General features: G+C 36.5%; 1 non-coding gene across 1 annotated transcript; it reads left to right on the top strand.

Moving 5' to 3' along the window:
* The first annotated feature begins 390 nt into the window (after positions 1–390).
* LOC142461891 (U6 spliceosomal RNA) lies at positions 391–497 on the top strand. The gene has a single exon (XR_012787061.1). It is a non-coding gene; the product is annotated as a U6 spliceosomal RNA (small nuclear RNA).
* Positions 498–7101: the final 6604 nt, after the last annotated feature.

Here is a 7101-nt window from a genome sequence, read left to right as displayed (position 1 = left end):
ACAGTACCACAGTAGACCCGCTGGAAAATCTTTTTATGGTGTTTCTTACCATTGCTCTATGTCAACCTCAAATAAGGATTGAACCAACTCTATTTCTTTACACATTAAAAAACCAAGGGCGAGAATACTCAACAGGTATTGAGAAGAAATAAACTCAGTCATCTACACACATTAACTTGTAATGAAGACTTTGGAAAACTGACACCATTCGCCACATTTTCTTCGTCAGATGGGTTCAAAAATTACTGAATGTCAAGTACAGCGCCACAACACTAGGAGTACTGATTATGAGAAAGGCACAAGTAGAACGTAAATCATAAACTGACAAAGTGCCGGGAACATAAGCAGAGAGCAACAATAATTAGGGCCAGGCTTTAAGAAACCAGCAAAGTGCTCGCTTCGGCAGCACATATACTAAAATTGGAACGATACAGAGAAGATTAGCATGGCCCCTGCGCAAGGATGACATGCAAATTCGTGAAGCGTTCCACATAAAAAAAGAAACCAGCAAAAAAATACATGAAGAGACCAAGGATATACTGTTGTTTTAGTTAGAAAAGTAGACTGTGACCAAATTAAATAAAGCTTTATAGGCTATGGGACTTCAATTACTATTGGATTTCAATTAGATAGAAAATACTGGTGTTCAAAAGGTCTTTTTTTGTTTTGTTTAGAAGAATATACTAGATGCTAAACAGAAATAAAATTTTAGGAGTAAAAGAGCAGGTCTAGTTAGGAGAATAGTGCAAAGAAGCTATTCCATACCAGAAGATGTTGCTTATGGGAAGACATGTGTTTAATCGACCAGGTAGTTTTTTTCTATTTAAAAATTGAAATAACCCACTTGAAAACAAAGAAAATAGAAATGCTCACAAATTCTATTAACATTATCTTTCCATCCCAGGAGTCAGCCACCTCCCTTCTCTTCCAATCTTCCACTTACCTTCCCGACTCAGTGCACGTTCATCTCGATCATTTCAGCATTCCAACCAAAAACATCTAGAGTGCCTTAGCCTCGCCCTCTATTCCCAACACAAGAGGGCAGAAAACACACACACCTGCTGTCAATTCCAATTCATGGTATCCTCACATATACCAGAGAGCTGTATTCCATAAGCAGTTTTGGACGGATGATTACTCTGGAAACAGATCACCAGGATTTTCTTTTGAAGCACCTCCGGGAGACTTCAAACAGCTGACTTTTATGATCAGCAAGCAAATCGCTGCACCACCCAGAAGCAAGTTGAAAAGTTGCACGGGTGACATTAGTCACAGTAAAATGCAGTACTTCCCAAAGTATTTACACCTGGCATCTGAAAAAAGCTTCAGAAGCTCCAATGCCAAATGAGGTGCTCATAGAAGAAAAACAGAAAAACATTATGTCATCTCTGATTTAGTAAATATTTCTCATCTGGCAACAATGCCCGCCCCCATACCATACCAATCAAAATCTTATTCCAACATTCTTCCCTTTTATAACCACCCCACAAACAGCTCCCTATTAGTAGCTCTCACTGCCATCAAGTCACATAGAGACCCTAGGACTGTGCAGAACTGCCCCCATGGGTAAGCTGAGACTGTAAATCTTTATAGGAGTAGAAAGCCTACTCGTTCTGGGCCTAACATGTTCAATGCCTTAGTGGGCCCTTACATCACACCATCCAAGAAAACTCTCCTTCCTTACTCCTCCCTTCACCTCAACAAACACGTGCGCGCGCACACACACACACACACCCTCACACTCCTTACCTCCCTAAACTGACACAGGCAGCCACTCACCCTTTAAGACCTGATCAAAATCTCCCATCTCACTGAAATAAGTCTAGGTTTTTCAACGCACAAGCAGTAAACTTTTAATTCCTGGAAACAGGGAACATAATTTTAATTATATTCTTGTTAAGGAGCACTGGTACCAATGCTGCTTCATTCGATAAACACATATTCAGTAAGAATTCAGCAAGAATCTCTTAAAAGGATAAATCACTGAATGTCAGAATACACAACAGTGAATGTAAAATACCAAAACTACTACAGAGTAAATCAATTTCACATTGAGATCTAATAGTTAAGCAAAGTTAATTCCAAAGGACATCACTTTTAAAATTTCAAAATAAATAACCAACTATAACATAATGAGAAGCAGGGTTCCTTACATACAAAAGTTCAAGAGTTCTGGAAAAATCTCTCACCGCCTCCAATGGTCAATTAAGGCAACTCAGAGAAATAGAGGAAATCTGTTACATGTACTGTTTAAAGGGTTAAAATTTGACCAGCACAGGTAAAAATCAAAAAACTAGTTGGCTCCACGAAATGAAAGTGACCAAATTAACTTAATTACAAATATATCCAAAACTATATCTATTCAACATGTAGGCAATATAAACTATTCCTAGTTTACATACTTTTCTTGTCTTTGCAATTCAATATCTATTTACACTTGGCACTCATAATTAAGATGCTAAATTTTTAGTTAACTATACTTAATACTTTCATAAAATTTAAGGTGCAACTTTAAGGCATATACACGTTATCGCAAATAAACAATACTGTACTGATAACTGACAAAATTTGGAAGAAAACTCCAAATAACTTAACTACATATGGTTAGTGTCCACACACTAGGAAGTTCAGCACCAGACATTAAACTTTGTATCACATCTAACTTTAACCAGAACATACCAAATCACATCTCCTATATATGTCACCCTTACAACTACAAAATTATGTGTCTACATCCAGGAGAAAGTACCATAAAATTGTTTGCTCCATTTTGTTAGTATGCTATAAAAAACTGACTACAGCAACTGCAAGAAGCATTTGAAGAATACTTTAAATGTTACTAAAAACATGGAGGTGCCCGGTGGCAAACTGATTCAATGTCAATGTAATAACCGTAAGGTCAGCAATTTGAAACCACCACCCACTCTTCGAGACAAAGATGAGGCTTTCTACTTTATAGAACCCAGTGGGGCAGTTCTAATCTGTCCTATAGCATTGCTGTCAGTTGGAATTGGCTGAATAGCAGTGAGTTTTGTTTTCTGAATGTGTTAAGAAATTGACTGACCACTTGAATCTTTGAAAAAAGGAAGAACTTTTATTCTTTTTATTCTCTTCAACTTCCATGAAATTATTCAGATAAAAATAAGCTGTAAACACTACCAAAGTTTCTCAGTCATGGGCTTTCAAAGACCAAGAAGTGTGACAACCTAAAAAAAACTGCTTTGGTTCAACATTTGAAGAGTTTCCTTGAACAAAGAAGAATGTGCTTTCTGCTGGCAAGACCCACCTTCCATTCAGAAGACCACAGCACTTGGAGCAATGGGGGAGGACTCTGAATGCTGCGTGGGGTCATCGTTGGAAACAAGGTCAGAGCCCCCGGGGGACATTTGGATTGTAATAAGCAGTAATTATGTTTAATTAGTTCTTACGTGTTGAAATCCATAGCGTACATACAACAAAGGTTTATTTTCTCCAAACTATCTTTTGCGATGTTTACAGGGCTAACAGTAGCTTCACATCGGTAGTATTAGTAGGGGAGAAACAAATGAGATAGATCAACAAAGCGGCTGAAGCAGAGGTTCAAACCTAACAAGTGAGAGGATGGTGCAGTATTGGGCAGTGTTTGGTCCCACTGTACAGGTCACTGAGTCAGAGCCCCCGCCTCAACAGCACTAATAAAGTCACAGGGTTGGCAGGTTCCACCCTTCAGCTGCCCTGTAAAATAGGGGACAGTGTTTCCACAAATAACATAGCATTAGGAACCTTGTAGAGCATTTCTGCCAACCAACAGGGTTGCTATGAAACAGAACCAAGGTCAACATATAATTATAAACATAGCGGACATGTGCTGTAATTATGAATAAATTTAAGGTTTTTTAATGCACTAACTGCAGTACTTTTATTTTACATGTATATGCATGTAGATGTAAATCTAATAAGGTAGGTTTTAAATGTTTACGATAAAATTACGTCTCCTACTGCACTGTGGGTTTAACTTCTAAAATGACTAAACATGAAGCTGCATAAAAATTATTTTCTCAAAAATTTTAATTTGTGGTCTATAAAAAAGGTGTCTATAATATATCTTAATCTTCAGTCTAGAAAAGGAAAAGACAAGCTCATACAGAACATCTTGTCTGTTTAATACGCAAAATTTCCCACTATCCATCTGTATAGATTTTTAAAAGCAGTATTTCATAACCTTCCTAATGCCGTGACTCTTTTAATAGTTATTGTGGTGACCCCCCCAACCATAAGATTTTCGTGGATACTTCAGTATACTTTTGCTACTGTTATGAACAGGGTGACCCATGAAGGGGTCATTCAACCCCCAAAGGGGCAGCAACCCAGAGGTGGAGAACTGTTGTAGATACCAACAACGGACTCAGTTAAGTGAGAAATCTTCAAAGTTTCTAAATGTGACTTCCTAAATTTCCTCATTGGAATGAAATTTGTGAATATTCTAGTTCAAAAAAATGGTTATAGGGGTTATGGAATTAAACTAGTTCTACATATTTTCCTGACAAAAACTTGTCATTCTTTTAAAAAGACGTTTGTAGTGCTTGTCGAGTGATAAAACTGAAAATGGTGATGTTCCGAACTGTCTCAACAAATGTACCGGAATCGTATAACAGCAGCATAATATGGGAAGTTATTAGGGATGCATATTGTGTGGTCCCAACCTAAGCTTAACCTGTCAAAAACATCTGGGAAAGGACCCTGCAGTCAATGGAGTCCTCCAGGTCATTCTAGTGGATGAGAACTGTGAGGGTATGCCTGCAGTTTTAATTTAGGGAAGAAATGTTGTTGTTCTACAGCTGTATCTCAGAAGTCCCTCCGATTACTATCGCAGAATCACTGTATATAGTGAAATTCTAAATTGCACAGCTCCCCCAAAATTCTGACTGAATAACAAAGTGTCATTTTATAGAAAATCATTCCAATGTTGACACTCACTTTGCTAAATTATCCAATCTGAATGTTTAAGATTAAATCCAGAAGCCTGTAAATTAACCAAACATTTTTTAAAAATTAACGTTACAGATTGAGTAACCATCCAATACATGTTGCAACACCAAAAAGTAAAATCTAATTTTTTTTAAAAAATCACTATATGTGAGACTGTTTTTACCCATTACATAAAACCACCAGGTAATGTATTTGTAAATGTAAGTAATATTAAACATTTAACAGTGATAAAATCATCTGAAACATGAGAAAATTAATAAAACTACACTGATTATAAAAAGTACAGTAAATAAAAATGACTTGCACATATCAGAACTCAATAGCAAAAATATATTTAAATAACCATATAAAAATGTCGCTCACATCTGCAAAAGCCTAGGTGGCTAACATACAATGTGCACTTTTGCATAAAGAATCCCATGGGACACTATGTTTTGGCCACCCAATCAGAGAAGCAAACTAAAAAGTAAGACTACTGTGGATTCACAATCAAACTCCTGGAACAGGTCACATAGGCATAAGGTTTGTTATATAGTGTGATTCATAAAGTACAAAATGACAAAAATATGAATCTATTTCTAGTGAAATAACAAATAGGGCCTTAGGAAGAATATTAAACATTATCAATTCCAAAGTTTTGAACTCCATGAACCTACTCATGAAAAGCATTTAAAATTATAAGGTCCAGACAATTACGATACGCTTTTGCTCCAGAAATATCATGAGAAACAAATACAGATACAGCAGCTTTCAAAAAGTCCTTGGGAATATTATACTCTTTTATTACCATTCACAACAAACCTCTGGAATGCCGCTTACACTGCTAAATCAACAAGTAAAATGAAAAGGAATCAACATACAAATTCCAACTAAATAGAACCTTTATGATCCAAACATGAATTTATAGAAAAAGACTAAGAGGTCAAACAATATTCATAAGGTAACAGAACGTTATGGTAGGACCTTGAGAATTTAGTCCTACTGGACTCAAAATTCATGCTGGAATTCAGTGAGAAAGAACCAAAGAACTCAGCAAAATTGAGGCAGAACACACTAGACAGTGGTTCTCAACCTTCCTAATGCCACGACCCTATAATAATACAGTTCCCCTGTTATGAAGATCCCCAACCATAAAATTATGTTCGTTGTTACTTCATAACTATTCATTTTACTACTGTTATGAATCATCGGGTAAGTATCTGATATTCAGGATGTATTTTCATTGTTACAAATTGAACATAATTAAAGCACAGTGAAGAATCACAAAAACAGTATGTAATTATATATTGTGAAATATTTATTGCTAATGACAAATCAATGAAATTTTTCTTGAGGCGTAGTGTAAGCACCGGTAACAAGTCTTCACGACGGGTGCTCATACATGGGTTTATCTGCATGTGGGCAGACCCTCCAGGAGACGGACAGAGGAGTGGTGTTTCGGTTCCTAAGACCATCGGAAATATGTGTTTTCCGATGATCTCTGGTGACCCGTGAAAGGGACGTTCACCCCCCAAAAGGGTCGTGACCCACAGGTTGAGAACCGCTACTCTAGTGTCTCTGACATTCAAAAGGGGGGGGAGGGGGGGATACAATAAACATGGGGTTAATCAAGATCTTATAAAAACCAAGTACTTAAATTGTTATCGACAAATGAATAAAACATGGGACATAGTGTATGAATACACTAGTTTACAACAATAGGGGAAACAGTGTAAACACAACTATTTTTCCTATTAAACTGCATGCTGCAGAAAAGCAAACAGCTTTACAAGGAATGAAAACATTTGGTTCATCCTAAAATGAAATAAAACTGTATTAAGGTTTTATTTATATTAAGAAATTACCAATATTTTCAGTCAGGTATAAAATTGATGTACGCTTATTACTTGTGTGACTCAAGTGTTGAACTACATAGGGAGCAACAGCAGGGCACCTTAGACATCCTTGAAGTATGACAAATGGCAACCCCAGCTAGCAAATGCTTTGGAAAACACAAGGGCATTTCCATAAAAAAATTAAATTATTTATTTTAACTAAAAATGTTAAACTACATTTAAATTTTAATATAAAAATCTAGTATTCAAGGAGACTGTGGAGTTTATGAAAATATTCTTTGAAAATGCCACCTGTCAA

This window comes from Tenrec ecaudatus, chromosome 11 (assembly GCF_050624435.1).
Source record: "Tenrec ecaudatus isolate mTenEca1 chromosome 11, mTenEca1.hap1, whole genome shotgun sequence".
Lineage (NCBI taxonomy): Eukaryota > Metazoa > Chordata > Mammalia > Afrosoricida > Tenrecidae > Tenrec > Tenrec ecaudatus.
The sequence above is the reverse complement of the archived record's forward strand: the minus strand, read 5'-3'. Positions and strand labels throughout refer to the sequence as shown.